General features: G+C 32.8%; 1 non-coding gene across 1 annotated transcript; it reads left to right on the forward strand.

Annotated features, from left to right (window-relative positions):
- Positions 1-16,971: 16,971 nt before the first annotated feature.
- Positions 16,972-17,045, forward strand: TRNAI-AAU (transfer RNA isoleucine (anticodon AAU)). The gene has a single exon. It is a non-coding gene; the product is annotated as a tRNA-Ile (tRNA).
- The last annotated feature ends 5,061 nt before the right edge of the window (positions 17,046-22,106 follow it).

A 22,106-nucleotide genomic window follows, 5' to 3' on the forward strand; every position in this document is an offset into this window, starting at 1 on the left:
TGACGGTTGTTTGCATAAGAGTTAGTGTATTGCGCAAACGAACGCTCTGAGATCGTGGTCAATGAATGAAAAAAAATATGCTATTTTTTATACGTTATTACAAAGTTAACTCGTACACTGTGTGCATTACTAATAAAAATCTTACGTTACGGACGTTTTTTCCCGGTTAGGGTACCCCTCCGCATCGTCCCATAAGGAACTTCGTTTCAAAAAAACTGGTGCTTATTTGTAAGTAATAACAATGTAATATGTATGTATAGTAATAAAAAACTATGCTATGTACTTAATGTTAAATTTTCGCTTCAGCTAGTTCACTTGCCATCAGTTTTGGCGATGATTTATTATATACATAATGGTAAGTTTGTGATAGTAGTAAGACTATTAACACCGCGGCTAATGAGGCTGGCGCTAGACAGTGTATATTAGATTCATTCCTGAAAATGAATCATCGCATAGCCGTTTTAGTTTTACACACAATGTACAATAATTTCAAACAAGATTAATTGCCTGATATTTAGGATCTACCGCCTCGTGGAAACATAGGTGACAAACTATTTTTCACAGGTTTCCTTTATGTTACACGATAATATTCCATTATTTTTCTTGGATTGGATGATTGTATGGCATCTTACGTTTTTTAAACCGATTCCCGTAGAATTCAATAAGGCTCGAGGATTCACATTTATACTTCAATTTAGCTCCGGAGGACTTTTATAAGTTCAAAGGAAATACCTCGTTACAGCGTTCGTTTGTAGGGGCTGAAGATCCGGAACCAACAATTACCGCCTGGACCGTAAGCTCATTGACTCATCTCCACTTTTCGCTTCAGATTTTGAATAGAAAAGGGCTGTAAAAAAATTAAAAAAAAAAAAACTTGTTCCCTCACTATGATTTGGATTTCAATAAAGATTCTTGTGATTATTTTACTTTTAAAGTGAACTATGTACTATGTTCTTTGTTTTATTGAAAACTACGTATGTTTTATTGAAAGACTATATTTAAAACTTAAATTTCTTCAAAACTTTATTTTTAAATACACATTTTATATCCCATTAGTAAGAAAAATAGATGATTTTTCAATCATCATATTGATTCTATTCATCAAATAACCTGTTACCAGAAAAAATTTACTGATGTTTTCAGGATACCTACATACTTTTTCTATTTCAATAACGTCTTTTAAAAATCAACACCAAGCACTTATTAGAACTAAATCATTACATCATACGAGTACCATCTATCCAATAGTGACACAACTACAATTTTGCAGCTGATTACATTATTGGTGACCACGATCAATCTGAATTAGAAAGTGGGTAAGAATTGGTTTCAATTCGTTTGGGCCATTTTTGCTATTTTAATTTAGTTTCTCATTTAAAATCTATTTATATATGAAAATAAGATTCGTCCTAACTTCATATTTGTATAAGATATGAATATTAATAACAACAAAATAAAATCAGGAACCACTAATGATGTCTTTGGTGAATATGTGTTATCAAGTCGCTCGTGAACATTAGCAATGCTGAGAGCACAGCCTGGCCGACGCCTTCCTTTGAAAAATCCCTACAGGTATTATTTGAAGAAAAGATACGTATAATACTCAGATAATGACGGACAGGGAAGTTAAATCGAAGTTTTAGTTACAACAAAACATTATTTTGTATTGTATTGTACTTGGAGGTACCACGAACCTGCTTATTTCTGTCGAGCAGCCGCCATGAATTACGAGTGTAGGGTTTGACAGTCGTTGTTTACCACAACCGAGACATCGACATAATATCTCAAAATGGGTAGCGACATTTACGTTCTGATATTTATGGGCTCCCGTAACAACTTCAACGCGTTACTGTGAGTTCGTTCGCCCACTCAAGCCCTAATAAAATGCAGAGCGTCATGAGAGAAACACTTAAACTTAATAATTTTGGCTTAGCTCAGGGCTTATGATAATTAAAACTACTTTTACGGCTTAATCTAGTGTTTTACTCTTTTTTTTTTTCATGCTTTTACCCCACTATTTGTGGTCGGCTCAACATGGACGTCTTTTTTATTCAGGCCTATCATACATCATCACTGCACTCACACATTTCTCGCACAGGTCCTCTTTCACACAATCCATCTAAGTCTTTTTAATCTTGTAAGCAGTTGACAATAAACGTGGATCTTAAAGTAATTTTTAAACTTCATATCGTGATATCTGTTTATTTATGTGGTTATTGTAATAATGAAGCGTCTGTTTTTATTTATATATTAATTTAATTAATTGTGCCAAACAAGTAATCACCAATTCAGAACAAATCTAAATTGACACTAAAGTGCATGACAAGTGTCACCTTAATTATACTCGTACGTATGTACAAATAAAAGTGTAAATCGTACAATATAAATTCTAGACTAACCGAGTTTCCCATAAATAAACAGAAAAACTGAATCAGTACAGAAGATTAATAAAAAATTAATTGGATTTGATTCGATTGAATTAATTTGGACAAATTTTCATTTTGCAAGAAAGGAATTTCCCCTAGCATATTCCCTTAACATATTATTAAGAAGCCTTTAAAAAATTAAATCACGTCTTCCCGTTTTATGTTTGGTGAATTATTTTAAAATAGCTAGAATAATTGCGGTGCACAAAATCGGATATGGATTTTCCGTAGACGAAATTTTCAATTTAGAAAAATATAATAATAAGCGTAATCGTGTTCCGCTTTTACAAACTTATGTAAATTCTAAAAAGCGGAACACGATTACGCACGCACCAGCCAGGATTCGAACCTGGATATTCGCACTTTGAAGCGAACGTTCTACCCTTTGAACTACAGGTGCTCGCTTAATGTGACGAAAACGGGAAACCCTTTCCGAGATATCGATTGAATTAAATCGTGTATAGCTCTCGGCTATTTCGAGAAATTATTTTAAAATCTTTGTATTAATACGTGGCATGTTTAATTCATAAACCTGTAATAATTTACGAAATAAATAATGAAAATAGTATTTAACTCTCCACAGTTTGCATAATGCCATTTGTTAGATAGATATGCAAATATGTCTGATTTGTATAAGTTTAATGTCATAGTTTTATCTTAATTAAATAACGTCATAATTAAAATAATTAAGTGAATTAGTTGATCAATCTAGTTATTCGACTGAGGCTCATTTTTTTATAAATTTAAAATTTATAGAGACATGAATCGAAATATAATTTATAAAAATGCTTGTAAATGTTTTTTTTATTTATTTCATGAAATTAATGAAAATCTTTTCAAAATTTGTTGACAGTGTTTAAATAATCTATTAGTAGTTTAATAACGTGTCTAGATTAGACAAGACATTTAGGGAGGTAAGAAGTGCGGGAGGATCTAGAACGCATGCGTGATTTCTCCCCTTTTCATAAATTTCCCATTTAAAGAAAAGAAAAAAGAAAAAGTCGAGGGATTTTTCCAAACGAATACTGAGAGAGAAAATACAGACACCACGAGCTTACTTGTGAACATCCCACACTGGTTAGCTATTTTTAAATTTCACAGAAATCCAGACTGTATTGTTAATGCTTGGTAAAACCGTAGAAGTAGGATTACAACTTGAATTGTATATTTTTTGCCAACTTTTATGTGGGCTTCGCTTAGTGAAAGCGAAAACATGTTTTTCTGTAAAAAAAATACAAGGCTTTGGTTTTAAATGTAACTGACTCAAAATTTATTTATTAAATAAGTTATGTTTCCCGAGCTTTACAAAAAAAGAACTGGGTTAATCTTTGTATTCTCTAGCATATGATAAATGTAGACAAAAGCAAAATCAATTGTGTTTCTATACTTTAATATACATTCATTCTTTCAATTGTTTGGCAGCACTTACAATAGAAAAGGTTTTTGCAGCCCGATTCATTTTATCTATCTTATTTAACTAGCATTATTAATGTGATTGCTGTTTACTGTGATATGGTATGTTTTGAATATATTGCTCATCAGTAGAGGCGTAGTAACGGATATCCACAATTTGGATTTTTCTATTCGCACGGTTCGTTTTCTGTCTTTAATTTAAGGCATCGTAAAATATTATTACGACAATTTTTAAGACTACATTTCTATAAATAATAAATAGTCTTCAAATTAAGCTCTACCAGTTAAGATCTCAGTAAAACGAATTCATAAGTGTTTTAAAAACATTTGGTAGGGTTTTATGCTTCTGTGATTTGATTTCATTTGCTGTACTGTTCATAATTATAGTAGGCTTAATTATTAGATTGTAGATAGCTACTGATTTTAATATGAAGTTTAAATACAAACGTGGAATAATTTCAAATACAAGATAGAACTTAAGAACGAAACCGAAATTAAGGTTTTATTGGAAATAGAAGTAGCTTACTTAAGAATCTGCGTTCATTTATAATTACTCAGTTAGCTCTTTCATTAATTTTTAAGCTATTGCATAGCTTCTATCGCGGGCCTTGAGCGCGGCGACTGAATCAAGAAATTCCGTAACGAAAATAACCTGACACTCCCACTACGCCTACTATGTAGGTCGCGTTTAACACATTCACACGTTGCGCTGGTGTAGTGTTTGTGAATATGCGCGCGGCGTGACGTCGCACTGCATGAGCATCATGAAAAGTCTGCCCATCTCTCTCTCACGCGGTCTAGCTTATGAGTGTGAAGGGGACAGTTAATGTTTTGCTTTTGTTAATTTTTACAAATATAGCGTGGTCTTATTTTTATTATTGTTTTAATATTAAATTATTATTGTCTAATTGTAATTGCATAAGTTGATAAAAAATGCTTTGCAATAGCTTTACCGTGGCAGTCCCCGAGTGCCACACGTCTTTTTTTTTTATTTCACTAATAAATTTCCAATCTTCTTTCAGACGAAACGTTTTCACTTCCACCGTAACTTTAGATCCGTATTATATGTAATGATTTTTAAATCGCGGCAAATTTGCTCGTGGTGATAACATAAAATATTGACGGAAGACACATGATTTACTTTTAATGTTTCGTATTTCTAGTGGGTTCATAACTCGCGAACCTGCGGCCCCACACGAACTAAAAACATGCAGCCTTCGCTTTCATTTAGACAACGGATGCTTTAAAATCCTTATTTCAATTTAATTAGATTGTAACTTTATGCTTAATTTATGATGATTTTTTAAAGAGAAGATGAATATTTTTTTTATGAAAGAGACATTATGTGAACGCTTCAAGATCGCACACAAAGACCTCTCGAAAACTATATCAAGCATTGTTATTATATGTTAACAATTCAATGCACGCCACTCGTGCCTGTCGAGTATACTCACGATTCATGTGATTTATGAAACTACGTCGCTACGTAAATTCATAAGGAATCGGGCGGGGGTCGCGAACGTTAAACATTTGTTTGTATAAACTTCTGCATTTCAGAATTACGACTGCGCGTCCGATTTACGAGTATGGAAAACTGTGATATTTAGCTTTTAGTACTGAATTGCGTTGTTTCGGCGAAAAGCTTTCGGTGAACACGAGAGCTTTTGGTGTTATTGAAACTTTGGACTACGTTATCGTGTCACATACAGAAGTTCGTCTGAGCTGTAAACGTCAGTCTGAATTTAAATAAAATTAAATTTTGAATATGATATTACTAATTTCGAGCTATTTACTTACTGTTATTAAAACAAACCTCAAATAGAGTAAATTATGTTCATAGCGCATCTAAAAATACTTTTATTTATTTATTGCATAGACGGGACAAGGACTACTTAGCGGGTGTTGAGTGGTTGTCGGAACTCATAGATATTATCGTGAATGCTGCCACTTACCTCAATGCTTTATGTTTACGCCTGAATTGTATAGTAAACTACGCAAACTGTAATTCTGATTTAAAACTAATGATAAATATTAAGCTGTTCAATAAGATTCTAAACATATTTAGTCCAAAAGATTTTAAATGATAATAGGCCATTCGGGTATTAAGGGATAGGTACAAGTCCGGTGTGCGACGATAGCTGCTTCAAGCTTCTACCCAGTATCCAACTTTAGCAGGAGTATCTTCCCCACTTTGTCTTCTGAGCTGACTCTTCTAACTTCTGCATAGTTATAGTTGAGCTAAATGTAAGCCAGTCACTACCACCACCTAATCTCCTATTGATATATAACATTTATTTTAATTGGTATTCTAGGATATATGATTTGTTTTTATAAGACTTATAATAGTATATTTAACCTAGAATGTTTTATTATCCCTAATGATATCGGTAGCGTGAAGCTCATCCTTAAATATGAAAGAAAAATCAAAAACATATTAACTGCTGATTTAAAAAAACCCGTGTGAAAAATTTAATACAAAAGCTTGATTGGGAAGAAATTAAATGAAGCTACCGAACCGAGCGCTCGTCTGCCCGAGGCGAGCAAAAAAACGACTCCAACAGACCAGAGCCACTCATAATTGCACCTAAATCCTTCCGCGCTTCATATGCAGCGTAATTGTGACGACAGCTCCCATTCATTTCAACTTTACAGTCAGTTTCATCGCTATTTTATTTCACATTTTCATCCTTTCACCGATTCAGTGTGTATGAATACGTTAATTTCCACAATTACTTCTGGTTGAGTGACTTTTGTTCTTTCAACTGGAAAATTTCGTTGAATAGAACCGTAACAAGCGAGTTAATTTGCATCATTTTGTATGCAAGCAGAGTAGAGAACTTCTGAATACTAATGAGCAAATGAATCAAGAAGCAAGCTTCTATGTATGATAACTAGAAGGCGGCCTTGTCAGCCTAAGTACCTTGTTTAATTAAGTCGTGATCCTGCCAAGCTTGGCTTTGACTTAAAGGTTCGGTCGACCGTTGCACAATTGGTTTTTTATTACAATTAAATGCCACAATTACACGAGATTTGAAATTAATTAATTTTAAAACATCTGCGACGAACGTGCTATGAGCTTCTTTGGACACATCCTGCGGTCTCTTATACATGAATTAGAGAAGCTCATAATTTTGGGTCGCATACAAGGCAAGCGCGCAGTGGGCAGAACATCAGCCAGATGGTCAGATCTGGTTAAGAAAGCAGTTATTGGTAGTCTATATAGCATGCAGTCCATGCCACCCATGACCGAACACTATGGAGGAAAGTCACATCGACCTACCGCCTACTGAAGCTACGGGAATCCACTGGATGTGGGCTATATAGGATTGTTTACTGTGGCGAACCTTGGGAAAGACCTATGTCCAGTAGTAGACGTCTAAGTACATGATAATCTTGAACACCACGGCTTATTTCTCTAGCAAAGCAACCGGTTCTTAACACCAAGTGAACGAAGAGGTTGTTCGCTCATTTGCATCATCCTATCCCCTTGTTTTACTCCGATGTTATTTTGCTCTATTTCATCAAGACAATAGAGTTAAATTGCTATGCAAAACTCTATCTGTTCTATTATTTTTCGTAAAGCTGTAAATATATACGTAAGTCTAGGTAATTTCTCCTGAAGGCAGTTCTAGCTATGTAAAATTATCAATAATGATTTATGGTCGAACTGCGTGTGTTGAAAGCAATGCTATCCCACAAATTATATTTACTGGCCGTTAAAAGTCTAGTTAGCCGGATTTTCAGTGGTTTTTATGATATAACTTAGAACAATAAATACTGCGACATAACTTTGAGCACTATTAGTACTATGCTTTGTTGTTTTAATGACTAGTGCCCAATCTGCTAATAAGTGAGTGGCAGCGAGAAAAAAGATTCAGGGTCGTTTTTAAATATTCTTAGTCTTGTATATACATATCGGCGCTTGAAAGGCAAACATGACTAAGCGACAATGCGTGAACTTTACAGTAGACTAATTTAAAGTTGAAATACCTGAAAAAAAAATTATTTTAACGAATCTAGCTGTAGGATTGAAATGATTTTAATAAACCTAGTAATATTTTTTTTTTGCGCATCGAATATGGTTATTGTCCATCATTTATGTATAAAGCAGTTATTGTCGCTTAGTCACGTTTGCCTTTCAAGCGTCGATATATATAATCTTATATTTTTCTCTGACATTCACAGAAAAAAAATTATACTCGAATCTACTAATATCTTTCTTGGTGCTCTAATTAGTGGCAAGCTGTTCACTACAGTTTCACAACGCTGGGAAGCTGCGCAATTATCTGCTGCATATGCGGTGCAATTAAGCGGAGGACCGTCCCAGTTTTTAGTGTGTTACACTTCATTTTACTTAAAACGCAATGTATTTACTGAAGTAGTAAAAATTACGTACATTTGTTATGAATATTGACTACAACAATGGACTTATGTTTAAATCAAATAATGTAGTTTAGTTTTAGTGAAAATTAAGTTTTATTATACGAAATTTATGTGGTATGGATTCCACAAATTATCCCTTTTTTATTTTACAAAAAACTATGAGTAACATAACAAATAAAGCTCAGTCTATACGTTGTATATAAACATCATATAATCAAAATTCTCGAAGTTAATCTTATTCATATTAAATTAATAATTAATTCAAATGATTGACAATACTTGAGTTCATAATTGATGTTCGAACTTGTCGAGTACATCTTTTATGTACGGTTAAAGTTTATCCGTCAAGAACTTCAGTTGTGAACTTTCAAATTATGATTGGGTTTCGTTCAAAGTTTGAACATGAATTTAAAATTGGAAGTAAATCTTAGGGATCTCACATCAATAGTTATAGCATTTTTTATAGTTAAAAAAACTTGTATTTAATAATGTTAATTAAAAATATAATTTAGATAGGTATTGGGATAACACAATGTATTTTTTTTTATTAATCGTCTACGTATAGACATTAATTTGAAATTCAATTGAAATGAACTGTTATAACCTTTAAATCAAGCCCTAGATGATATTTATAGCTAACTAGCCGTACTCGCTCGCTTCGCTGGGCATTATAAATTAATATTTTTTTTTTATTGTCATTATTATTAGGGACTCCAACAATCATACAAATATATATAACCTATCCATTAAGTACATGTATTTTCTACATGAATACCAAGTTTCAAGTCAATCGGATGCATGGTTCAGTAGTTATAACGGAACATCTGTAAAAGCCACAGTAGATTTATATATTAGTATAGATTTACAAACTCGTAAAAAATATTTGTCAAATGACAAAGGACAGTGGCAGTGCAGACAACGATATCATTGAATATGTAACTGAGCAGGTACCGAAATTTGCGAGTGAAACGAAGCCTTCATAAAATGAGTCTTTCTACACAAGTACAGAGCACAGACCTCAGAAACTGGGCCGATTGCCAAAAATGTATACGCAGCCCATCGTATAGCTCCACGGGGAGTGTGCCAACGATTTTCAAACCTCTCGCTATATTTCAACTAAGTTGGCAAAACAGTATTGCAGGCAAACAAAAACGAGCAGAATAAAATTACGAACGTTTGATCGCAAAATATTTATTTCCATTTAAAAAGGGGTGTTGAGAGCTGATTAAATGTCATCTAAAATTCGTGAGCCGTAATGCAATTGTGTTGAGTACATTAAAAATTCAGAAGACCGCTGTCCACGGCCAGGTACGGACAAAGTTGGCGATGGCTGTACGGGCTTTCTAATTTTTAGTCGCAGGAAGGCAACGCAATGAATATTTAAAATCTTCGTCGGCCTCCGAACATGGTACACTTGAGTGGCTTAGATAAAAGAGGACGGATAAAATAGCTCACTTTTTTCGGTCTTCGGGATAAAATTAAAATATACATTTTGTTTAAGATATAGCCCGTTCACCAAAGATCAATGGCCCGTTAACTACGAGTTTTTAAATTTTAATTTCACAAAATCTGTTACTATAATTCCATATTATTAAAATAGTAGTTTTGGCCTTCCATTTCTATCTCTGTTTTGGATTATGCTGAAACTCAGAATCAAACCGCATAGTTTAGCATAATAATTATATTGAGATATGATAGATGATGATATTGTTAGATTGAGAAAATTAAGTACTGCCATGCTGTCTGTTTAATTTTATATTTCATTCATATTTTTATATTTAAAGTTGTTGTTAATTACCATCGAAACTTCAACTTGAAGTCTGATATCTACGATTTCTGGTAATCATTTAACTTCCAAAATAATCAATTATATAATTCTATGATATTATTTTACAACCTGGGTATTTACGATTTATTTTCCGAAATCGAGCTTGACAGATATTAATGAGCGTCTGAAGATTCAGTTGGCTTTTAGAATTTTATAACGATTTGTATAGTGGGCTGTAAGCAACTTGAAATTACTCTAAATTAAATGCCATAGTATATTTTATAACACAAGAAATATTTAAGTAATAGGCATTCATTGAATACACGATTGTGACTTAAGATTCATATCAAATAATCATTCAAATGACCACACGTAAGCGAATAATTTATAATCTTCCAAAAACCAGCCTACCGTATAATTAAAATGGCGAAAAAGTAAACCGTATAATATAGTAATCGATTTAATTGTGATATTGTTAATGTACTTTTTGTGTACTACAAAATAAAATAAGGAAGTCAATTGAAATATTTTCGACGCCTGGCTAATGATATCTTGAGACCCATCCGAGTGTGTGGTCCCCCTACTTTTGACTATGGTTTTGTAAAATGTTAACTAGATAAGTATTTTTGCGTTGCTGCGTTTTCCGTTTATATTGAAGTACCTGTTCGGTATATAATAAACAGCTTTTTCTATGAAAATATTTTCCTTATATCCTATATTTAATTTAAAATACATTGTGCTCTATTATTACCGCTATTTATAGTAATGAACATGAGGTATTCATCTACTGTTGCAAAAAATGTATCTTACTTAGGGTTCTCTTGTAATATACAATGTAGAGACAGCTCCACACAGAAGCTTGGATTCTAGAGACGTTTCAGTGGATGTAAATGTCGTTGACTATTTTCCATGCGGTGGACTGATCGAATAAAGGCTGACAAATGTTCCTCTTAACATACGCGTCAAAGAGACGGCGGCGCGAAATGAGTAGCGTAAGACAAACATTGATGACAGCCACTCTTCGCTCTGTTTTCTAAGAGTGATCAAAATAGAAAAAAATAGAATTAGAGAAAGTTTTTGATTAATAAAATAACATTTTTCCCTCGCAGCTTTAATGGTCGTATGGGCAAAAATACCTAAAATACTAAAATATAATATAATTATAATCTCTAACGATTTAAATAGTTCCACATAATATTAAAACAAGACCAACAATCAATTTAAAAATTTATATGTTATTGTTTGCCATTAAATCTAGATTAGTAATAATAACATATCGATAATTTATTCTCAAACGAATAAAATTTTTAATCAGATATTTGCGCAGGCTATAATTAATTTTTTTTATTGCTTAGATGGGTGACAAATCTAATTGGCAACCTTAATGTGTGATTCTTCAAAAAATCCATTTAAATATCTCCATTAAAAAATATACTATGTAAAATATTTTTCTCTTGTAATCAAATAGCGACAGTGATTGATATTGGGAATCGATTATCAAATTTTAAATTATACTCATTAACATTGCGGTTCAACAACCATCACGTGTCTATTTTTATGATGTATTCGCTAAGTTGTATGATCTTGTTTATTTTAAATACAATTTAATTTTCATCTAATACCAACAACCGCTCCCTTTCTATTCTTATCAACGATCATTTTTGTTCGTAAAAAATACAGCGCCAATGCCATATTTCAAAAAAATTAAATTTATTCTTTATAAGCAATTTCCTGTAAATTAACTGCCACCGATTATTGATATTGTAATTTTAGTTTGATTGTAGCAGCTATTAGAGAAAAATTAAAATACTGATACAACTATTGTTCAAAAACGCGTCCATTACCAATGCTCACCTTGCTATTTTGTATTCATGGAACGACAGAAATAACTTGAGGACTCGGTTTGAAGCAAATAAGTACAATCTCACGTACCTACATAAGAATGTGATATACGAATATTTAAATTTAGGATAGAGTATCAAAGATTCTACAATATAGAGCCATCGGCACACCAAAAATGTATATTTTAAGACAAGCACTCTTATTAACACGTTCATCAGAGAGACAGTAGCGCTCTACAACTAGGGTGATAAGACCCGCTACTGATTGTCATTATTAACCATGACTACTGTTGTAAAGTGTGCCCAGCTTTGAAGAGTAATTATTCCGTAGGCTATTTCCAAAATATTTGAATTACTTAGGTTATACTTGTTTGATAAATAACAAACAACACGAAACTCAGAACGGAATATAGAGTGCAAATAAAATATTCACAGATGTCGCTCTCCATTTATATCGTATCGAGAGTTTTAGGGGTTTGATTCCAAAAACCAGACTTGATCATGTCTACAAGCTTAAACGGTATTTCGAAAGGGGGCGTTTTTAACAGATTGTTAATGATTAGATACCGACTTTGTTTAAGTAAAGCTACTTCTATTTTAATAATTAACTAGCGACCCGCCCTCACTTCGCTTCGGAAACAATAAAACACACATGACCAAAAAAAAAAAATTAAAAAAAAAAAAAAAAAGTAGCCTATGTTCATCAGGGACAATGTCGGCTTCTAATGGAAAAAGAATTTTTCAAATCAGTCCAGTAGTTTCGGAGCCTATTCGAAACAAACAAATCTTTCCTCTTTATAATATTAGTATAGATAAACAATTTTAAAGAAGGTTTTTAGATTACGCTAAATTAAAGTGACCAAATTAAGAGGAAAATAATAGAAATAATAGAAACAATTATCATGAAACAAAACAATTAAACATTTTATTACGATACGCCTGTCCTATTTTTTCAAGAGAGTCTTTAGTCAACTGGTTCCGAATTAAATCCTACCAAAAGAACCATATTTGCTACTAGAAATCGAGCATAAGTGGTCTAATTTCTAGGATGCTCATCTCTCCGTGAGTCAATCCGTGGAATCTTGTGTTTATATTCACTGTTATAGTTCAAATTTTTTTTATTTATATTTACTTTTGTACTTCTTTTTTTTTGTAGGTTATTTATTGTTTTTTTAGAGCACTTTGGCTCAATTGACGGTATTTCCTGAGTTGGCTTCGACTGTCCGCTAGCATTGGAATATGAATAAAAAAATCAGCATCATAACAGGATGTGAGTAATCTTAAAATATTTTGTCAAGAATATAAAGCTCAGTTATAAAAGGAGAAAAATAGAACTATCATACGATTACAAATTAGTTTTATACGAATTATCGTACAGCTTCACTTGCGTTCTTAGCTTATAGACTAGTAATGAAGTTATCCAAAACCCAGTATATAATATACAAATAATGTATAAATATAAATTTAAATTTTATTTTGTTACCAACGATTTTCAACAAATTGGTCAATATTCAATTTATTCAGAATAATTAGATAGCAACATAACAAATTCAAAGTCATTAACACTACACAGCTCAACCTCGTATTGATCAATGTCAGAATATAATGGTTCTTCGAAGCTGAATAGTAATGTAAATTACGTAGCATTATCTACAAGTGTCTACAAGGTGCTACGTCTATCTACGACAAGCTACGTCAGTTAGCAAAAATCTCGTAGACAACTACGAAGGACATTAAGTAGCTTTTTTATTGCTACTAATTGTCAGAAAGAATTTATAACCCATTGCGCATTAGGTGGTTATCGGAAATCATGATTTCACGACAAAAATTGGCAAGATATAGGTATTTACCCGTGTGGGCCCACGATGTACCTCTCAGCAACGATGGCGACCTACCACATTATTTTCTTCCATGTTATGGTTACGAAACCCTAGATACGACATGAAAATGTGTACATATTATGGATAAGTAATAACAATTTTTACTATGTTACTCCCTACAATCGGGTATCGAGTCGAAAGCTCCACGGTACAGACGTCGGTCATTAATCACCAGGATTCTGGTTGCAGATAAAATCAGAAAAGTTTTAAGCTCGTTCAATGATCTACACAAGAAAATAAATACGGCTGAAACAATATGTTTGATGAGTTTTTGGTATCTTTAATGAAGGAAAGAGTAATGTTTTAACTAATTTTGCGTGTTACTAGAATTGTAATATTAATAATTCGATACGTTAAGGAAATAATAGGGCACAAAGGTAAAAATAGAGCCTGAAAATTTTATAGTCTTCGTCGAGTTCATCACGTACATTGTAAGCTTCGGTAGTTCAATGGATAGAACGTCCGCTTTCAAAGTTGGAAACTCCAGGTTCGAGTCCTGGCCGGGGCCCCGCGTAACCGTGTTCCGCCGAAGAGATTTGTGCAAACAAATCGAAACGGCGAACCCGGTTACGCGTTTTGTCAATTACGATTAAATCATCTTTTTGTATAATTTCATATTTTAACAATTTTTTTTTTTCATTTTGTTATATTTATTTTTGATTTGTTCATTCAAAAATTGATGTTAGTGAGTAAAATTTTACCAACCCCTTAAATTAATCATCAATATTATTCCTCCATTATCAAAATATAGATAGACGAAACTTTTTACTTTTTAAATTATATAAAAGTCACATTATATAATATTATTATATATATTATAATATATATTAACTTAAAAAATCTGACTCATAAATAAACGAAAAGCTTTTTAAAGAACATTTTTCGTAGCTAATTTTTTATTTTTAGATTCTTGGAACAGTTCCATCTGTGAAGTGAAAATGGAAGCTTTTAACCGGCAAAATGCCTTCGCAGGCTTCAAATTAGTTATCTAACCTCTTGACTAGAATGTAACTAAGTCCTGAGCTTTATTTCAGATGGCGATGTTATTGACAGAAAATAATTATTACCAACTAGCTGGCCCGGCAGACTTCGTAGTGCCTCAATCGATAAATAAAAGACCAAATTTTGTATAAAATAAACTTAAAACAAAAAAAGGAATCCCCGTCCGACGGGGGACACATCAAACGAAATTGTTATTTTTATTGAAATCCAAGCATTTTCTTATTTATCTACCTTTTAAACCTTCTCTGGACTTCCACAAATAAACCAAAATTAGCCAAATCGATCTAGCCGTTCTCGAGTTTTAGCGAGACTAATGAACAGCAATTCATTTATCAAGTATATAGATAAAATAGCCAACATCGCTCTAAATCATCACTAAGCTGTGAATATACAATAAACATGAGCTAAAAATTCATGTAGTATTCTGTATTATTTGAAAATATTGTTTAGGTATTTGTGTCCATTTCTAAATTACATCCAAAATTCATATTGCGTCACGCATTTGTCCCTAGACTCACTATATTTCACTAAAGCGTTCTTCCTAACTCAATTTTATGTCAGTATTCATGTTTAAAACAAATATTGAGGTTCCCTTTTTAAGTCGTTTCTTATGAGCTAGGTTACTAAAAACATAATTTAAATCAAATATGAATGTTATACCTATAATGAATTCTAAAAACACAAAGGTAAAAAATAAGAAATCATACTCGAATTCAGCTGCGTCATACCGGATCTGCTTTTTGATTCTTGTTTAGCTTCACTGTATTTTTTTTGGGGTCTCGACCTATATTGTTTTTTATATTTAACGTTATTCTTTCAGATCAACTATTCATCTACATAATTACAAAAAACACACATGCAATATTTTTTGTAGGTCTATTTTACGGTGGCAGGCATGTCGCACAAGGTAATAACATCAAATTTTACGAGAATTTCATGAAAACCTGCTATATGGTGTCAATTTATAATAGAATAGTATCACCCCAGCTCGTTCCGTAGATGTCATAAAACGCGACTAAGATGTGAAGCGATTCACGAGGGGCTTTCGTAGTTATACACTAACGTACTGTTTTGGGTTTTTTTTATTTCGCTTGTAGGCAGATGAGCATATGGCCCACCTGATGGTGAGTGGTTACCGTCGCCCATGGACTTCAGCAATGCCAGGGGCAGAGCCACGCCGCTGCCTACCTACTAAAATTGTGATTGCGAACTGGAACTTAGGGTATATTGTAAAACCGTAGCAGTAGGCACCATTATTCTGACTATTTTTGCTGCGAACCAATCATACGTTCTAGTTGAAAGGGTGAACCAGCCGCTATGCAAGCAGACCACACTTATGTTTTTTATCTCGAACTTGACGGCGTCATTCAAACTCCCATATTTATGGGTTTTCCGCAACCAGATAGTATTCACCTAGTGGATTGTGAGTTCGCTCATCTATCTTAATAAAAATATGAGGAATAAGCAAAATTATTTATCTATCTTAAATATTAATCATCTAAAACCTAAATAGAATAACAATTTGCACTTAAAAACATCACCCTGATTTGAAAGTGTTTTTTTTTATATTTAAAATCTGTGTTTCATTACGTAATTTAAAACTGAAGTTGTTCGGGGTTATTATTATGACATAAATGTCACAACAATGACATAATTAATTTAGTAGTTCCTTTATTTTCGGTCCATTATCTTTTAAATATCAAGTTACGGGAATTTATACCTTATATAAATTTTAGTTTTTACAACTAGTGCCTTACCAACCACTCATAGTTATATTATTGTTTTTAGCTACCATTATACGCTACAAGTGTACTAAGCTTGGCGTAAGTGGCGTATTCGGTGTGCAAACGATAGTAAAAAAAAAAACACAATACAGTGTATATAATTCCATCTTAAAGGAATAAATCAAATCACTTTTTCGGCGAGTTCATATCGAAGATATATCTATTATGTAAATTTATGACAACAACGTAAAGGTCTCAGTTTTGTAGGAGATTCTGATGCTCTACAATACTGTTATTTATTTAATAGAGTCATCTAGCCATTAACCAAAGTCTATTTCACAGACCCAAGGATTGGCTCAGAATCCTATGCTGATTGAGTTTGGAGAATAACAGATGGCGCGATTTTGAATTTTTGTAACAGAGAGTCGCTATAAGTTGAAGCCATTACAGAGGTCATCCAGGTATCTGAGGATTGGCGCATGCGATTTAGTCATTTTCTCCCGTAAGGTTAGGATATTCGGACTACACATTAGCGGCCCATTAGCTCAGTTGGTTAGAGCATCGTGCTAATAACGCGAAGGTCGTGAGTTCGATGCTCACATGGGCCAATTATGTGTATTTTTTTATAATATATTTTGCAAATTTTTATGACAAAAGGCTGCATTCAGTAAAAAGCAAACTCTGGCTTTACAGTTTCAATAATTTAATAGATCACAGTAATATGTGCTTCCGCTTAAACCGTAGATGTTGTATATTTAAATAAATCGGATTGTTATTTGGACGCGTCTTTATATTTCTATTTGATAGATAGCATGGCTATTAGTCTAATGGAATTGAGACCTTAACTTAAGTCAATGGGGAAGTAATTTTTGCGCTGTACCACCTTATTCTATTAAAAACAAATTTGAGAATCGGACCCACTGTCTAGGTAATTAGATTAAAATAACAAATAAAAATTATTTTTATATTTACTGGCTGGACTACATAACTGATAGGAAAATTAAATGATTACTGATGCCGATGCTAATAACCGCCTGAATACCGCCAGCTTAAAACCCAAGCGAACTTAAAACACTAGGGCAAAGTATACTACACTTTCTGTACAGGATAACGGTTATTTAGGTTTTTTACAGTAAAAATCATAATTACTTCATAGCTGTAAGCAACAGCGCGGCAACATTGCATTTCTGGAATTCATATTATTATAAAATTCATCTTTTAAAATCTTATTTTAGGATATAACTCGAAGTACTATTACAGTTTGAAGATAAGCAATCAAGCATCGGTGGTTCAGTGGTAGAATACTCGCTTGCCAAGCGGGCGACTCGGGTTCGATTCCCGGCCGATGCAATATTTCTTTTGATCTCCACTTAAATGTTAAATTTTAAAATTTTAAGGAAATGTTCAGTTATTTATTTAGCGGTATTATGAGAAGCCTTGTGATGGAGCTGAAATTATCTTTATGCAAAGATATAGATACAGATTCTAAAATATACCTTAAAACGAAATGTGAGATGCCTTTAGCTTTCGTCTCTAACTAACGAAAATGATCTGAATATTTTTTTCAGTTCCATTAAATATTTTACTTATTTTATATAGGTATGTTGTTGAATATTGAATTACGTTGCTTCTTTCTAATAAAGCAAATGAAAAATAAAGATTTACAGGAATTGTCATAAACATAATATTAATATAGTGAAGTTGTAAATTAATTTCGGAAAAGTATGCTAATATGTTTAAGTGGAAACAGTTAAATAATAAATTCGAATCTGAAATTTTAGTTACTTTATTTAGTTAGGCTGGTTTAGTTTAGCTTAGTTAGTATTACAACAGCTTCGTTCTCTTTTTGAGAAGCACAGAATGAAGATAAAGTAATATGTATGTAAAGTATAATGAAATATAATATAATAATATAGTTAGTCAGGCCATAAATACTGTTACAATTAAAAATAAAAAAATTCTATTGCAAATAACATTTATTACTTTTACAGTGTGTTTGTTTAATACATAAATATAAAACAATTTAAAGTATTAAAAGCTTATTCGAAGTGGTCTCCATTGGCTGCAATACAGTCCTTTAAGCGGTGAGGCCAGTTATCAATAGAAGCACGCACTCTTTCCATGGGAAAATTTTTAACTGCCAATCGTACGGATTGTTTTAGGGACTCCAAATTATTATGGCGTTTAGAGTAAGCCGTGCTCTCTAAAACTGACCATAAATCATAATCCAGCGGATTAAGATCGGGACTACACGACGGCCAGTCTTCAGCTCTGATGAAGTCCGAAACGTTCGTTTCCAACCAAGACTGCGTAGACCGAGCTTTATGACCTGGCGCCGAGTCTTGCTGGAAGGACCATTCTTGATTATTGAACATGATGTTATTAAGGGGCTTTACTACCTTCTCAAGAATGGTATCTTGATACACTTGTGCCGATGTTTTGATGCCTTTTTCACAAAAGTATGGCTCAGCCACTCCTTCCTAGCTAATAGCCCACCAAACCATCACTGAAGTCGGATAGTGCCCACGTTGCACTTTGTCAACTAATTGAGAAGCTTCCTTAGAGCTTTGAGCATAAAAAATTTCTCATCTGTAAACAAAAAAATTCTATGACCTCCCTTTGCGTACAGTAGTTGTTTCGATTTTACCACCCTATTCTCTATTAAATTATCAGTTAAGAAATGACCAGTACATCTCTTATAGGCTACAAGTCCTAAGTCATCTTTTAAAATACGCGACATGGTTCTAGGTGCTATCTTCATCTCCCAAGATAAAATCTTTTGCTTTCGGATATGATTTCTTCGAATTGTTTCCCTTACTGCTTTGACCACCTTTTTCGTACGAACACTAGGTGGACGGCCAGATCTTTTTCTGTCACAAACAGAGGAGGTCTCATTGCACCTATTAATAGCCCGGTACACAAACATTTTACTAATACCAAGCGTATGGAGAGTTTTAAAAATTGCATTACGCTCCATACCTACTTTGTGTAATGCAATCACAGCGATTCGGTTCTCTTTTTCACCCCACTTAATTTTAATATCGCAAAATATTGTACAATGTATTAGCGCCAAAATGAGAAAACGCAATGAGCAATCATATAAAAATGACAGATTCCAAATTCAAATGTAATATTTTGTTTATTTTTAATTGTAACAGTATTTATGGCCAGACTAAGTATAATGAAAAATATTATATTTTTCCGTATTTTCGGTCTGCTTCCCTGGATGAACATCGTTATTTCAATGATTAGAACGTGAGTTCTTACAAGCGGGAAATCTGGGTTCGAATCTCGGCCGCTAGCAACGAATGAGGTTTGCGTTTTTTTTGGATTTAGCCCAATTTGGTTTAAGACATATATTATTTATCTTGATTTGAATTTTATAAACTATTACGAAACATAGTATTTGTTTTTTTTTTGCAGAGGCTATATTTATATATTTTTTTATTTCCCAATTATAATTGAACTAGAAAACTTCCAGAGGACTTTCAAAAACTTATTTCTACTTGCTACTTATCACTGACTTCATAACAATATTTACAGGCATTTCGTATATACCAATAATAATTTATTGTCATTAATTCCGATCTGTTATTCGATTTTTTTTAAAAAGGAAAATTGTTACAATATTTATTTATCTATCGATTTTGTAACCTTACTTACCCAAAAGCCAAACTATGAACATAAAACTTAAACATAAAGCTTGTTATAAAAGTCATTCTCATCATTAGGTGTGGAATACAACTCTCCAACTCCTATTTCTTTTGAGGTTTCCGAATAAAGCATAAAGCATTGACTAAAAATGCTTCTGCTTTTTGGTTGGTATGTTTAATTCCATGATAGGAAACTAAACATTATCTTCATCAGGTCAAATATAACATCGGTAGTTCAATGGTTAGAACAGCCGTTCTTAGAAGCGGGAAATCTGGGTTCGAATCCCAGCCGATGTCTACAAATGAGGTTTTCGTTTTCTTTTTTTTCTTTTTCTAAGGTTGAATTTGATTATTTTTTTAATGTTGCTATAATAATTGAACTAGGAAACTTCAAGGAAACTTTATACAACTTCTTTCTACTTGCTACTTTTCACTAATTTCATTACAATATTTACAGGCATTTTGCTTTAATCCAATAATTGTCGTTAACTCCGATCTTTTTATTCGAGTTGATTCTTATTTATCATCTAAATTAAATAGAATGTAACTGACGAAGCAAGGTCAAGTTAACATTAATGTGCTTCACTAAAATTTAGTCCAGTGAATCATCATATGAAAAAGCTTGTAAAAAAGCTACAAGAACTTATAATCTTGAAAAGAACGTTGATTGAAAACATTATGAATAGACCCATCTCTTATACGGTAGGAGAACCATTGTCTGGAAGGGCTTCAATCTAAGCTTGAACTAGGCAATTAATACAGATGGCGTTGGTTTATGCAGTTGCGGACGATAATTATCTTGCAAAATACTGTTTTTTTCATTGCTTTCTTTATATTCCTTTTGAGGTTTCCGAACAAAGCACTGACTGAAAATGCTTCTGCTTTTTAGAATGTTTGATTCCACGATAGGAAACCAAACATTATCTTTATCAGATCAAATGTAACATCGGTAATTCAATGGCTAGAGCGCCCGCTCATAGAACTGTTAAATCTGGGTTCGAATCCCAGCCGGTGACTAGAACTGAGATTTGCGTTTTTTTTGGACTTCATTAACATTTTCGATTAAGATATATTTCAATTTATATTCTTGATTTGAAATTATCATTAATTACGAAACACAGTATTTGTAGTTTTTGAAGATTGTATTTGAATGGTATTTAAATTGTATTTACAATTATAATTGAACTAGGAAACTTCAAGAGCACTTTTTAATATCCCTTCTGTTTATTGTTCACTGTTGTCATAACAATATTTACAGTTATGTTGTTTCAATCCAATACTTGTGGTTAATTCCGATATCCTTATTCGATTAGATTCGTTTAAAAGGAAAACTTTTACAACGCTTACCTATCCACCTTACTTACCCAAAAGTCAAATTTTGAACATAAAATTTAATACTTTGACTAAATAAAAGGTTCACTGGATAAACGAGCTTGTTAAGTCATTCGCTTCATTAAGCTCGCCTGTGGGATACAACTCTGCTATTTCTTCGTAATTTTTGGAAGTTTTGATTTTATAACAGGAAACCAAACATTATCTTCATTAAGTCAAATGTAACATCGGTAGTTCAATGGTTAGAACGGCCGTTCATAGAATGGGTTCGAATCCCGGCCGGTATCTACAAATGATTTTTTTTTTTTTTTCTCACTATAGTCACAACGGCTGCCCCGCCCTTTTTTCTGGATCTAACACATTTTAATTTAATGTATGTATTATTTTTTTGTTCTTGTTTACAATTTTGAACTAGGCAACTTCAAGGTTATGCCTATCCAAGATTGTATTTAATTTGTTTTTATTTTACAATTATAATTGAACTAGGCAACTTCAAGGGCACCTTATAATATTTCTTTCGACTTGTTACTCATCACTGATGTCATAGCAATATTTACAGGCATTCTCTTTTAATCCAATAATTGTCGTGAATTCCGATAATTTTATTCGATTTGATTTTATCCAAACATCCATCTATGTGAACGGCCGTTCTAACCATTGAACTACCGATGTTACATTAGACCT

Source organism: Bombyx mandarina, chromosome 01 (genome assembly GCF_030267445.1).
Source record: "Bombyx mandarina strain Sakado chromosome 01, ASM3026744v2".
Lineage (NCBI taxonomy): Eukaryota > Metazoa > Arthropoda > Insecta > Lepidoptera > Bombycidae > Bombyx > Bombyx mandarina.